The sequence below is a fragment of the Mirounga angustirostris genome, unplaced genomic scaffold (assembly GCF_029215605.1).
Source record: "Mirounga angustirostris isolate CCGP_5_RB_7025 unplaced genomic scaffold, mMirAng1.0.hap1 SCAF_6, whole genome shotgun sequence".
Lineage (NCBI taxonomy): Eukaryota > Metazoa > Chordata > Mammalia > Carnivora > Phocidae > Mirounga > Mirounga angustirostris.
This window is the reverse complement of record NW_026991714.1, coordinates 39,502,209-39,516,538: the sequence shown is the minus strand read 5'-3', so window position 1 is coordinate 39,516,538 and position 14,330 is coordinate 39,502,209. Positions and strand designations below refer to the sequence as shown.

The 14,330-nt window shown below is 46.0% G+C and overlaps 1 protein-coding gene and 1 long non-coding RNA gene across 6 annotated transcripts in view; one reads left to right on the top strand and one right to left on the bottom strand.

Moving 5' to 3' along the window:
* Positions 1 to 317: 317 nt before the first annotated feature.
* LOC135364718 (uncharacterized) lies at positions 318 to 5,936 on the bottom strand. The gene is made up of 2 exons (XR_010412294.1): positions 883 to 5,936; positions 318 to 429 (listed from the first exon to the last, which is right to left on the bottom strand). It is a non-coding gene; the product is annotated as an uncharacterized LOC135364718 (long non-coding RNA).
* Positions 5,937 to 6,522: 586 nt separating this feature from the next.
* Positions 6,523 to 14,330, top strand: part of PTPN14 (protein tyrosine phosphatase non-receptor type 14) — a 177,185-nt gene continuing 169,377 nt past the window's right edge. For all 5 annotated transcript variants that reach the window (XR_010412293.1, XR_010412292.1, XM_064594176.1 and 2 more), the window contains exon 1: positions 6,523 to 7,226. The gene's annotated coding sequence lies outside the window, so the exon portion shown is untranslated. The remainder of the gene's footprint in view (positions 7,227 to 14,330) is intronic.

Here is a 14,330-nt window from a genome sequence, read left to right as displayed (position 1 = left end):
TCCAATTTCAGCCACCACCTAACCCCAGTCCTGACATACAGTGGTATTTGATAAACTTTGCAGCAACACGATGGATGAAAATGAACACGAACTTCAGAAGGAGAAATGAGGAGGTGTGAATCTTGGTTCTACCATTCACTTAGGCACTTACTGTCTTAGTACATGTCTAAGTACAAGGTACATAATGTTGTGAGGTCTCAATTTATTTCTCTGCGAAGCAACAACAAACAGTAACCTGAGTATATTAGTCTGCCCAGGCCGCCATAACAAAGTACTACAGACTATGGGGCTTAAACAACAGGTAGTGATTTTCTTACAGTTCTGGAGGCTGGAAGTCCATGGTTAAGGTGCTGGCAGAGTTAATTTCTGGGGAGATCTTTCTCCTTGCTCTCTTTCTTGCTATGTTCTCACATGGCCCTTCTTCTATGCCTGCATAGAGAGAGAGGAACTCTGTTGTCTTTCCCTCCGGTTAGAAGGATACTGGTCCTATTGGATTAGGGCCTCACTCTTATGACCTCATTTAACCTTAAATATCTCCATAAAGGTCTTACTTACAAATATGGTCATATTGGGGGTTAGGACTTCAACATATGAATTTTGGAGGAACACAATTCAGTTTATAATACTCAAACACTGTCACAAGGATTACTTCAGATTATATATTCACGGGACCTAGTCTACCTAGAGCATAGCCAATGCTCAGTGGATATTGGTTCCCTTACCTTCTACCCTAGGTCATTTCCCTCCCTAGTGGGTCACTTTCTTCTCTACACATGGGGAGCCAGGTTTGGCCCTTTGCATAGATGGTGTAGATAGTTACAGAGTAAACAGAGGGATTCCTAAGACTTCAGTTTGGTAAAAAAAATTTCTCCGTTCCCTTACTGGTGTGGTTTCCCCATTGTGGGCCCCCTCTCTTCCAGCCATTCTCTCCTTTCTGGGAACTGTTCTTCCCACACAAAGGGCTGGGTCCAACCACAGCAGCCTGGTCCTTCTCCAAGATCCTGGGTTGACAACTCAACTCAAGCCATGTTCTTTCTCTTGAGAATTTGGATTTGAGATCCAGTCCCTGCTGAAGGAGAGAAAACCAGCCTGCAGAAGTAGAATGAGGTTAATGATAATATTGATAGGTAACATACTGAGAGCTCAGTGTATATCAGGTACTGTTCTAAGAATTTTTCACATATTGACTAATTTAACCATTGCTACAACTCTACAAAGTAGGTATGTTTGTCATTTCCCCTTTTTACATCACTCCCCTTTTTGAGGAAATTCAGGTGAGAGTTATTTGCCCAGGGTCACATAGCTATTAAGCCTGGATATGGGCAAAAGTTGAGGATAGTACCCCCAGACAGAGGGAGAAAAGCAGAGTACCCTCATGGTTCTTTGGTCCCACCCTTCTTTCTCATGGATTCCATGACATGTTTCAGCATCCTGCCAATATATTCCTTTTTTGCTTGAACAATCTGAAGTGGGGTTTTGTTCTTAAACTGAGGGAGCTTATACTAAGACAGTTGACCTTGCCTACTAGATCTGCTGCACTCAACATTAGAGTATGTTTTTAAGATTAAAAACCATATGTAAGTGACTATGAAAAATGTTTTCTTCTTTAAATGACTCTATTCTATTATAAAGTTTAAAATTGTTTAAATCACAATGACGAAGCTCTCCTAGAAGAGATTGCAGGAGCAGTAAAAGCCTCCTTTTCCACCTAACACAATTTTGAGCAATAAGGCTTGGGTAAGCTTTTCATTAGCAGCACGCTGCACAGAGGTTGCGGTGATTTGATGTGTGCGTGTATATGCCAGTGTGTAGGGAGATAAGCTATGTGTTTCCTATCAAGCCTGAAAAGCTGGAAGATAATATTAGGGCTGGGGGAGGTGGGGAAAGTCAGCAAGCTGAGTCAGGTGAATATGATCAGGAAGCTTGGACCTTTAAAACATGATTCAAAGGGTTTGCAAGCCCAGATGAAATTAGTAGAGGAGGATAATGAATACATTTCTTTTAAATCTTGCTGAAAGTACCAATTATGCATGTGAATTACTCTTTCCAGAGTGTACTTGATAAATATAAATATACACTGCTATTGTATAGACTTTTTAAAGAGAAACCAACTGGCTGAATCTTGTGCATTTTCATTGCAAAAACTAGGGATCTGCCTCGAGTGAATCTGCCTGACGTCCAGATAGCTAACTGAGATCACTGCCCATGTGGTCAACTGTAGTTACCAGAGGAGCTGGCAAAGTGTCTCAGGAGGACATATTCATCTTTCTCCTTCCAGCCTGAAAAAAATACAACATAAAAATGTTTGACATTCTTTCCAGAAGGAAGTAACAAGGCAATAATTCACTTGTGGCTTAGGTTGACAGGCATGGGAATGGGGGCCCTTTCTTCTTTGGCTCAGGTCAGGGAGTCGTCCGTCCCTTTGGGAAGCAGAGAGCCTTCTCCTGAGAAGTGGGTAAAGGAAAGAGAAATAAAATGGAGAAGAAATGACCACAAGGCTCAGTGGCCAGAGAGGAGGGTGCGGCAGGAATGACAGCATGAGACATTAGGACAGATGATGAACTGGAGAAGTATGTAACATAAAAGGGTGCAGGTATGGAGAGCCTCCAAAAGAGCCTGGAGAGCAAATCCAAATAAACGTTTGGCACTTTCATCTAATCTATACTTCCACAAAAGTCTCTCATTATTTTATCAATATTTGAGAAGAATGTGACTTACTGGCTTAGTCGACCTGGGGAAAGGCTGGGCTGTGGCCACTTCTCTCCCCCTCAAAGATGCACCAGGAGGGAAGAAGGGCTCAGTCGCCTGTTTCAGAAATGATTTTTCTAAAGCAGGTACCATGAAACAATTTCTAAAGGGAGAACTTGTAATACCATGGTCACCACATGGTACAACTCTAGAGGACGCCATTCACACTCCAGACTATTCTAGCTCATGGAGTGGCATTGTGTACTTTAAATCTTGCCGAAAGTACCAATTATGCATGTGAATTACTCTTTCTAGAGTGTGGCTATACACAATAGCTCTGCAGAATCATGTAGCTTGAAAAAAATCACTAGATAACAAGAAGTTCATATCACAATTTGCTAATTTGTTCTCATTAACAAGGAGCTCTGGATGTATGCTACGATTAAAGCACTCTTACATTTGGTTCTCCCAAAGTGTTCTCTTTCTTTCCTTCTCTGTTGCTTAATGTCTTTGTAGGTGTTAATGAGCTAGGCTTATTTTATTACATTTTTGCTGTTAAGTCAGTGGTTCTGAGTTAGAGGGGGCCAGGATAACAGAATTACTTGGGAAATGTTTTCAAAATAGACCTGTCCAATACATCAACAGGAGAATGGATAAGCAAATTGTTATATGTATACACACACACACACACACACACACTGTAATTCTGTTTATATGAAGTTTGAGAACTAGCAAAACTACTGGTAGAAGTTAGCTTGGCAAGCTGATACTGACTGAAAAGTCACAGGAGGGAAATTTTTATGCTGATGGACATTTTCTATATCTTGAACTGGGTGGTGGTCATATGGATGTATATGAAAAAAATCATCAAGTGTGTACACTTAGGATTGTGCTTTTGATTGAATGTGAATTATGTCTCAATAAAATACTGTCTAAAAAAATGATAGATACACATATACAGATACCAACCAAAGCCTCCACCCTAGACTCAGGGACTAAGATGAGTAAGATATGGGGAGTAGGGGATACAGAGAGCATGTGTATTTTTAAAAAGCTCCCCATTATTCTTTCCCACTATTATTGTAAGCTTTCAAATATTCTATTAGGAATTGGTATTAGAGAAAGGATAAAAACAAATACACAAATAATATATACGATTTTAACATTTGTAGAAGGTCCCTAAAGATCATTAGTTTTCCTAAAAAGGTCTGCTCACTTTTGGTGAACTTGTTTTGTTTTGCTTTCAAGTGATTTCAGTGTTTCTGAAGGTATAAAATTAATAAATTAGTATGAGGAATATATTGAAGGTGAGAGGTATCATGAAGGCCCATGAAATTCTGCCTGTATTTATAGTTTGAGTCAGGCTTAGGACAGTTGAAGTATTTTGGGGGCTATCTAATATTGACAAGTTCCTAAAACTGCAAAGTTATAAAGTCAATCTGCAGTGATGTGTTTGGGACCCAGGCCATCAACCATCCTGTTCCCTCTGACGCATATTAAGGAGACTTGAGTGTGATGTAGACTTAGGAAATTTTTTTTCAGTTTTTTTGAAAGTAGCGTGTGACTAGTTTTTATATATTTATTTAGAGAATGAAAGGCTTTCTTCACTTCGCATTGGACATCCTATTTAAAAAATGTAACTTGTAGTATTGCTTTTCTGCGATCTATTCTAAAGAAAGAGAAAAGCGGCTGGTCAGATGTACTTTATATGGGCTTTTATTTTTTATTTTTATTTTTTGTTATATGGGCTTTTAAATTGATAGTGTGTGTGTGTGTTTTTTTTTAATTTAGAAGTAAAATTATTTAAATTAAAATGAGGCCACAGACTTAGTGCTAAATCTTGGTGTGTTTGTGTGTGTTTTGTTTTGGCCATGGAACACTCAGCAGCATTCCCAACATTCATTTTGATTCCAAAGGCAGAGTGAAAACAGTCCTCTCCCCAAGACATCCTGGCTTTATCACTGAGCTTCCTCCATAGGCATGCCATCTGCCTGGAGGAGTATACGTTCATTCAAGTTCAGACCCAGGAAAGACCTCAGAGATGAAGCAATTCAACCAAACTCTGACCTCCATGTCACACTCCACTTAAAAAATAAACTTAGGCCTAGGGGTGAAGTGGCTTGTTCAGGGTCATGTGGCTGGTCAGAGGCAGAACCAGAATTGTATGGCTACATGCAAACTTTACTCTTCTAACACCCCAACTGTCTCGGCATGCTGTGCTTGGAGTTCAATATCACAGAGTGACAATACACCAATGCCACATCTTTTCCTCTAAGGCCCCAAAGGCCTCTCATCTGTATTCCTGTGAGAGCCTGCAGGTATTTCCTTATTTATGATTTTAATCCTATTTTGGTCAAATTTTGAAGAATTTAAGAGCTTGTGTTTTGGGGCCAGAGTAGGATCTATTATCCTATTATTTCACAAGCTGTGGGACCCTTGGTAAGACAGGTGATTTCTTCAGTCCTCACTTTTCTCATCTAGGAAATGGGATAATAATACAAGTGCACATAAAAAGTGCTTTCAATGCTTCCCGGAACACAGTAAAGCATTCGGCACTTTTTTTTTTTTTTTGGAAATCCAGCAAGTCCATACTGAAGCTATCCAGCTATGTCCTTGAAAGTTTGAGAAACTGACGTTTAATTCTCTGCAGCCTCTTCCTTCCATCCCTGTGGGGCCTTCTCGACTTCTTTATTGTTCTGGAGGTTGGCAGATACTTGGAGAAGTCAGAGTCACCACAAACTGGTACATGATGGGCACAACAGGTTTTGCTTTTTGGTTCCCAGTTCTCTTCCCCAAGAGATCCGATTTTTGTATGAGTTGTGAGACACTGAAGTCATTTGGAACATCTTCTGTGACAATGATTCAAGGACCTTCTTCAACCTAATAAAGGTTGAAAGAACTGGGTTGTCAGACCCCAGACTGGGTTGTCGGTTGGATAACAGACCCATAAGGCATGTTTTTGGCCACGCGAAGGACCACGGAGAAATAGAAAATATTAGGAAAACGATTTTACAGCTACAGAAACCAAGGCTTTCTGGGGCTGGGATACTCCTCAATCATCCCTTCGGTCACGGGCAGGGCAGGTCCTAAACCCAGGTTCCCTCGTCTGGCTGGGTGCTTTTTCCAGCACGCAGCTGCGCCGCCCTAACTCCACCTCTGAAAGTGCTAAGGAAGTTCCCTCCCAGTGCCCACCCAGGCAGGGTGGAGCGAGGCTGCGGCACGGAAAGAACCGGGGAAACGACATCTTCCAGCTCCTAGCACACAGAAACTGCTTTTGCGATCGCGGGCGCTGGGGGAGTCCTGGGGGGTGGGGTTAAGAACCCCAGATCCAGGACGCAGAGACTCCTGGTGTCCCGGAGAGAGAACCCTGGGATTGCCTTCTCGGGGAAGTCACCTTACTTTCTCCTGGGCTGTCTCCCCTCCGTACAGTGGCTGCCTGGGGTCGTCCGGCTCCGAGGGTTTCCCCCAAATGAGACGGACTGTCCCTGCCCACGGCCGGAGCGGGCCAGTCGCGGCCTCTGCCCTGCCCCTGCGGTTTTCGAAGTGGGATTTTTTCCTTCCCGCCCCCCTCCCTGCCCCCGCCGGGGGCGGCGCTAGGTCGTGCCGGCTGTGGTCGCTTTTCCTCCTCCACTCCCACGTCTCTGACTCCAGGGAGTTTCACCCGTCCTCCCTCCTCAGCCCTCACCTTTAAACATTTCCCAAAGCCCCTGCACCGAAAGTGCGCGACTTCTCCCGGGCCTGTACACGGAGCTCCTGCCGCCCGGCATTCCTCGGATTCCAGCGCTGTGACGTCCCCAAGGCCGGCGCGCCTCCAGCCCGGGAGCTCGGGCTCCAAGTTTCGGCGCTCCCCCGCGCAGACGCCCCCCCGGCCCGCTCCCCCCCGCCGCTCCCCGGCCGCCCAGCCGCGCGCGCCTCCCGGGCGCATTCCTCCCCGCCCCGGCCGCGCGCCCCGAGCTCCCTCCGCCTCCGGCCCCCCGCGCCGCCGCCCGGCCCGGGGGTGGGGGAGCCGCGGCCGCCGGCGCCTGCTCCGTCCCCTCCCATCGCACGGCCCCTTCCTCCCTCCTCTCCCGGCCGCTCGCATTTCCTGCCGCCCGGGCTCTCGCGGCCCGGGAAAGTTCTGCCCAACTTTTTCTCCCCCAGGCGAGCGGGCGCGGCGGGCGCAGTCCCGGGGCAGGTTGCCGCGCGGCTTCTCGCTCCGCTGCCGGCCCTCCCGGCTCAGGTCCTCGGGGAGCCGCAGACACCCAGTGGCCGCGGGCGGCCCCTCCCCTCCCAGCGCACCCATCCTCCCGGGCCTCCTGGCCCCGGCCCCCCTCCGGCGGGACAACCCCGTGCTGAGGTGGTTCTCCTTTTCTCCTTGTCGGTGCGCCGGGATCGCAGCGGAAACCTCCCTCCCCTTTCGCCTCCTCCGGCTCCTTCCCTCCGCCCCTCCTCCGCCAGCCACTGGAATCAATTCCTTAGGGAATTGGGGCTCCGCCGCCGCCGCGGAGGACAGGCTTTCCGCGCGGGACTCCAGGGCACCGACGGGGCCATGTAAGCAGGTAAGCGCCGTCTGCGGCGGGGAAGTCGGGCGGGAGGTTGGGGGCCGCCTCGGCGCTCCGGGCGCCCGGTCGAGGACTGGGGCCAACGCTGGCAGCGCCAGCTTGCGATCGGCGGCCCGGGACGCTGGCAGAGCGGCGGGGGCGCGAGGTGGCCGGGCCGCGGGCGCTCTCGGTCCCGGTGGGAGCTGCTCGACGTGAAGCGCACGTCCTATTTGGCTGGTTAAGGTGGAAGGTGAGCGCTGTCCGGAGAGTTTGCGGAGAAACCCACCCCGCGCCCCCTCCTCCCGGTTCCCCCTGCTCTTGGGGAACTGAGCGAGGGCCTGGAAAGGGCAGCTGGAGATACCCAAGCGGTGAGGGCAGAGGAGGAGAGAACAGACGTTGCTGCTGTTCCAGCGGGAGAGGAACGCTGCTCCCCGACACCCCTCTTCCCACCGCCTCCCTGGGGGGACAGGATCTTGGGAAGGAGAGAAGTTCTTATGCCCTCCCACTAGGCCCCAGCCATGCCACCAGACTTCTGGCCTTCTTGGCCCTACTTGGGTGGTCGGGCTGGCTCATAGGGAAAACCTGTGACCGCATAATTTCAGAACAGATCTCCACCTCAGACTTTCAGAGTTCTGAGTATTAACGAGTTCTGAGGGTGTTGTTAATACACCCCTCCTTTCTCCCTGGCATGATCCCTAAATCTGGGTTTTGAATACTTGTATAAGCGGGTTTTACACCCGTTTTTGAGGGAGTAGTGAGGTAGCGGCGCCCCTACCTAGCATTCCCTTCCACTTCCTTCAGTTCCTGTCACCCCCCAACCCCAACCCCACGTACAATTCAAGGAGATCGTGGGGTTTGCGCTTCAGTCTGTCCAGGAACTGGCTGTTGCAGGCTCTTTGTGAAGGTGAGGAATCTCTAGACTGCAGGCTGAATATACGGTTACAGGGTTCCACGAATGTGTTAATTTCTTAAACTGGATTGGTTCACCCATTCATTCAACAAACCTGGTATTGAGCTTCTACTCTGTGCTAGGAAAACAGGATACAAAGACACTTAAACAAGCTCTAACTGCAGCCTCCTGGAGGAAACCCACAGGCTGATCATGAATTACAGCATAGTGAGGGAGAAGTGCTATGAGAGGCAGGGAAGGCTTGGTTCTGGAGGTGAGGGGTAAGGTGTGCCCTGAGTTTATAGGGCTAAGGGAGTGCTTACCTGCAGGAGTGATTAGGAGAGTGCATTCCAGGTAGAAGAAACAGCTTGTGCAAAATGAGAGTCATCCAAAAAAAAAAAAAAAAAGAGCTCAAAAAGCTAGCTATTTGGGGTATGATAGATCAATGATAGATACCAGAAATTAAGCTAGAAGCATATTACCCGCTTATGAGCACCAGGTGTTTCCAGAGGAGCACAGGTCTCTTTTTGGACACACCTCCATGCCTGATGCTGTTTCTACAAGCAGCAGTTGTGTGACCATCTAAATTTTAATTGGCACTAATTGGCCCATGCCTGTTTTCATTAGAATGCACTTGATTCCCTTTGAAAGAGGCACTTGACAGCAGTTGGCCATAATACTGCAGCATTCCAGAACCTCGCATTAAAGTTGCTTATCTTTTGGTGACGGGGTTAAAAGCTTGTGCCGTGGAAATGATAGCCTTAGTGAGTGGGAGCTGTACAGCGTGATGCTCCTTTGCCTAATCCACATGGGTGGCCATGATGTGCAGAACGAGTCCACGGACGGGTCAGTGTGTTTGTTACTGTTTTTTCTACGTTTAAACCTCGTTATTGCTTTCGTAAGGTTGTGAGGATTACTTTTCCTCCCTCTGAAACTTGATAAAAACAGAATCTCTTGTTGTAGGCTGATGGTCCAGGATTCAGCAGATCCCGCCTAGAAAGGTTCCTTATCAGGCAGAAGCTTTCTGTATGTGGGTTGCCTTTCAAGGGTGCCTCTTCCCCAGGCTGAAGTGGGATTGTAGTAGTATTCACAGTGGCTGAGTCCTGGCTGAGGTGGCAGAGGTCCAGCCTCCGTGAGCTTCAGGCCAGTACATGGGAGCAGAAAAAGTACAGTGTGTGGTGTTTATCTAAGCCCCTACACAAACACCTTCTCTTATCTCAAGAACAACCCCTTGACAGGAGTTTTATTGGAGGTATAGGCCCTGCATGAGAGGCATGGCTCAAGGGAAGCTGGTTCTGCTAATCCCCCTGCTTACCCAGCTTCCATCATTGGCTTAAACAGTTATTATTCACACTTTAGTTATTCAGGTTTGTGCATACTGTGTGGGCCGGACAGCTGTCATGGGAAGAGAACAGTTAGACTCTTTTAATATGGAAGAACCTAAAGAATCCAGAGAAAAAGCAGAATTTTTAGGAGAATTTGTGTTTGGCCTGAATGGATGGACCAGGGGTCAAGAACTATGAGGATTTTTTTCCCCCCTAATGTCCTCCCTCCTTATTAAGGGTTTCTGTTTTTTGCTCCAGGGAAGCAAACATAAACCCTTTGATTGCACAGTGTAGCCCACCTGAGTTCCATATGCTTGTTCTTTTTCACCTGCTGTGCTGCATTTGAACTTCTTCGTCACCAAGGGCCTTGTAGAATTTGAACTCATTCTAAGCCTCAGAACTGTGCTGTGCACTTTGTTAGAGATTAAGGCCAGGGGAAGAGATAAGATGAAATACTTAATTAGCCAATTAAATCATTACTGCTTGGGCCGAATCAAAAAGAACGAGGGAAAACAGGTTTTGGTAAAGAGGAGATGAAACCGAATGTTTGAAATAAGACTTTGTGATCTCCCCTTACTGATTTAATTTACCCTGCCCTGTCTGAGCCCCATGGAGTGCTTCTGGAGCAGGCCAAGCGGGGTGTAGCAAGTTCTGCAACTTTCCTGTGTAGCATTGTGCTGGAGCAGGGGATCCAGCTTTGGGAGTTTGAAATGTAGTTAGGTTTGAATTCCAGCTCCACCACTTTTTCGCTGGGTAATGTTGGACAAACTTCGCAGTCCTTTGGAGTCTCAATTCTCTCATCTACAAAGTGGGGCCCAGGAGCATCTAACTTGCCAGGATATCTGCGGAGAATTCAGTGGAATGCTGTATGTTACCCTCCCGACACAGAGCCTCGCACAGAGTAGGTGTTGGGTCAAGAATGGCTATTTATATGTTTGAGGAGCTATATGTGGCCATGAATGTGCTCTTTGTGTGGGTCATTTTTTTTTTTTCCAGCGGCCTAAATTCACATGCATTGCCAACATACACATAAAGCTTTGTCTTTGACCTTTCTTTTTTTTTTGGTCTGTTGGCTCAAAGCAAACTTGTTGGCTGGCAGTTTTCATGTGGCCCCTCTATAGGAGGAGACTGAGAATTGCATGCTCAGACGATAGGGAAGCTTGGGGAGGAAAAGCCACTTAGAGAAGGGCAGAGAAAAGGATCCTTTGCCCTGTGCGCCACTTACTATAACAAGAGTCTGGCGCTAATATAAAGATCCTTGTATTTCTAATGTTGGGATCCAGTTAATTAAAGAATGTTAAGAATAAATCTGTCTGCCTTTAGCAAGAATGCAGAAGGTGCCAATCTTCACAAAGGAGTGTCTTTGCAGCCTTGATTTCTTTCCTTCTTTGAAGCCCAAATATAGAGTCAACTGCAACACCTCTAGTGTAATGTCAGCCTCTGGTCTCTTGAACTTTAATGTTGCCTTTCATCTGAGAAGCCTCAAGTATTTGACAAACATTAACTCATTCATCTTCATATCACCCTCCCAACAGGAGGGATTGTTAGAAAAAGGGAACAGCTTGGAAAAAACGTCAGTAGAGCAGGTTCATAGTATGTAAGATGTGTTCTTGAAGAAGAACGGGTTCTTACATCCAAGAATCCGCAATGTGGACTGCATGCAGGCCAGGAGGTCATGAGAGTGAGTACCCCTTGGAGAGGTTGGGGGGAGAAAGCCTAGAAAAATGCAGATCTGGCTGTGATTTTTGCACTGGGAGGGTGAGGAAGTCCCTGTTCCCCAGACCAGCCATGCCTTTGCCATATATTATGTGCACACTGATTATGAAAATAATCTCTGAATTATTTATAATTCTGAATGGGAGGATATGAGGCAATGCTTGTAGATGAAGATTTAGAGTAGCTGGGGATAAAAGGTAATAGTGACTCCTTGTGGGCTGGGGGTGGTTATACGTCTAAGTTGGACTATAAATGGCAATTAACATTGTTTTAATTTCCTTTCTCTTTTGCTTGTTGGTTCTGTATTTCTTGGCTTGGTTTTGTTTTGCTCTCCCGTCAAGCTTTTGTTTGACTTGTCTCGTGGTCCTTGCTCCTGGAAAAAAACATGTTGTGACCATTCTTAGATCAATTTTGTGTATAAAGTTTGATACGTGGGTGATTTAGCTTAGTTCCTTAGGGGACTAAATAAGACCCGGCTCAAGGGTTTTGTCCTGAGCCTGGTCAATTAGCTTGACCCAGAGGCCTATCGCATATCCAGAGATCCTGTAACCCTAGGCAGCCATCCCCATAAATGCTTGATGTTGGGAGGTGTCTGATGAGAAAATGAGAAAGAGATTGGCCAGTGGTGTGGTGTCCTCTGACGAGCAGAACATCTTCTTCGCATTTGTGATGTTTGAAATTTTAGTACTGAACCATATACCTAAATTAGGAAGCTCTATTTTGTGGGCCACTGAATCGATCTAATTTGCCTTACAGATTTTTAGCCCACAGGGAAAACTCCCTCTGTGTTGAAAATTAGCAAAAGTTGCCAATGCTTTATCCTTTGCCTACCCTCTACTTAGACTTAATGTCTTCAAGTCTTTGGAAATCCATGTCCTGGGAATTCTTTTTTTCATACTCCTTTGCATTCAAGTAATGGGGGGCAGTAGCTAAGGCAGTGGATCTGAAACTCTAGTGGGTATCAGAATCACCGGAGGGCTGTTAAAACACAGAGTGCTATTCTCCATGCCCACTCTGGCTTCTGAGTCAGTAGGCTTGGGGTGGGGTTTGGGAATTTGTGTTTCTGAGGAGCTCCCAGGTGATTCTAATAATCCTGGTCCTTGACCAACTACATTTTGAGAATCACAGAGCTAAGGAGTCCATCCGCCTCTGTCCTCAGGCTCTTATGGTAGTCACTTAAGGTTTTTACTACACTGGCTTGAATGATCCTGTTCCTGGTTAGTTTTAGAGCTCAGGAGAGGCCGGGAGTCACTCACTCAGCCCTCGTCAGGCCCATGAGAGCATGAACGACGTTTCCATTTCAGTTGATCTGCTTGGTTATCATCGCCAATCCAGACCCCTCTGCTTGGTTCCAAACAGTTGGGTTTATCTGGTATTTCTGTCTGTTCGGGTCTCCAAATTCCACCTGTCTCAAACTGAGCTCCCTAATTTCTTGCCACGAAATGTGCTGTTTCCATATTTCTTGTCTGAGTCAGTGACCCTGCCATCTGTTGAGTTAGCTGCTGAAACCAGGCACTTGGGGTTCTTTTCAACAAGTCATTCTCAGCACCCCTTAGCTTCTACCTGCAAACGTCAATCACGAAGCCTACCAGTCTTTAGACCCTCTAACATATCTTCAGTTTGCTCTGTACCCTCCATCCGCACTGCCTCTTGGGATTGTTCAAGAGCTTCAGAGGCTGCCTATCCTATATTCTTCTTTTACTCTTTCCTCTCTCTGAGGTTTTTTTTTTTTTTAACAGTTTTTAATACTATTTAAATTCTTTTGATTCTTATTAACTGTGTGATAAAGCTTCTTTAACCCCTGACTCCCTTCCCATTATCTACTGTTCTTTCTCTCCATGTTAGTGCCCTAACACTTGGTGGTGGTGAATTCTCCTGTCTTTGTTACACTCCCACCCAGACCGACCTGTCTGTCCCCTTTGCTACCTGCTTAGCCTCTGCACATTCAACTGAAGCTTCACCTTCCCTGACATTCCTTCCCACCACCAGTTAGGCATTCCTTTCTTTATAGTCCCAAAGCACTTTGCACTTACATGTTGGTGAGCTGTGTCTCATCTTACTATATGTTTATCTCCTTATCTCTTCTACTAAGTTAATAAGCCTTTCCACCAGTAATCACATTGACTTCTTTCAGAATTAGAATTTCCACCCTATACGGATGTTGATGGCAGTAGCCATGGCTTACATGAATCATTGCTGACTCTATCCCAGTGCTGTAGTGCTTGAAATGCTTTCATTAAATTTTTTAATGACCCTATGAAGTAGGTACAATTACTATTTCTATTTTTCAAAGAATGGAATGGAGTTTTTATTATTTAGTCTCTAATAGGTTCAGTGCTCTGGGAAAATTACATCATGTTAATGACTGTATGTGATTTTTATTTTTATTTATTTTTATTTTTATTTTTTAAAGATTTTATTTATTTATTTGAGAGAGAGAGAGCAGGAGAGGGAGGAGGGTCAGAGGGAGAAGCAGACTCCCTGCCAAGCAGGGAGCCCGATGCGGGACTCGATCCCGGGACTCTAGGATCATGACCTGAGCCGAAGGCAGACGCTTAACCAACTGAGCCACCCAGGCGCCCTGATTTTTAAAAAATAAACAAGTATCGGTGCTATTTATTATACACATCTAATTTGTTCACTTAAGGAGATGGATCACATCCCTAAGCTGTTTTCTGAAGTTACTGATACTTTGGTTCTTAGTATTATTTTGCTTTACTTGGGAACTTTTAAAAATGTGATAATTTTTTCCCCTCATTTTTCAAACCTAGGGAAACTTGCAGATCAAGGGAGTGTACATATCACAGAAGGATTAAGTAGTAGGAACATTTGGAAGACAAAGGCATAAGACGAAATTGTTTTTGCAGGTTTAGATACATTGATTAGAATATGCTTAACTTCCTTTCTATGCATTTTGTACCTTATATTAAAGAGGAAGAGGCAGAATTACTCATTCAACCTCTGGGTTACTTTTTTTTTTTTAAGATTTTATTTATTTATTTGAGAGAGAGAACACAAGCAGGGGGAGCAGCAGAGGGAGAGGAAAAGCAGACTTCCCACTGAGCAGGGAACCCGAGGTGGGGCTCGATCCCAGGACCCTGAGATCATGACCTGAGCCGAAGACAGCCACTTAACGGATTGAGTCACCCAGGCGCCCCTGGGTTACTAGTTTTTAAAGTGAGAGGGAGACCC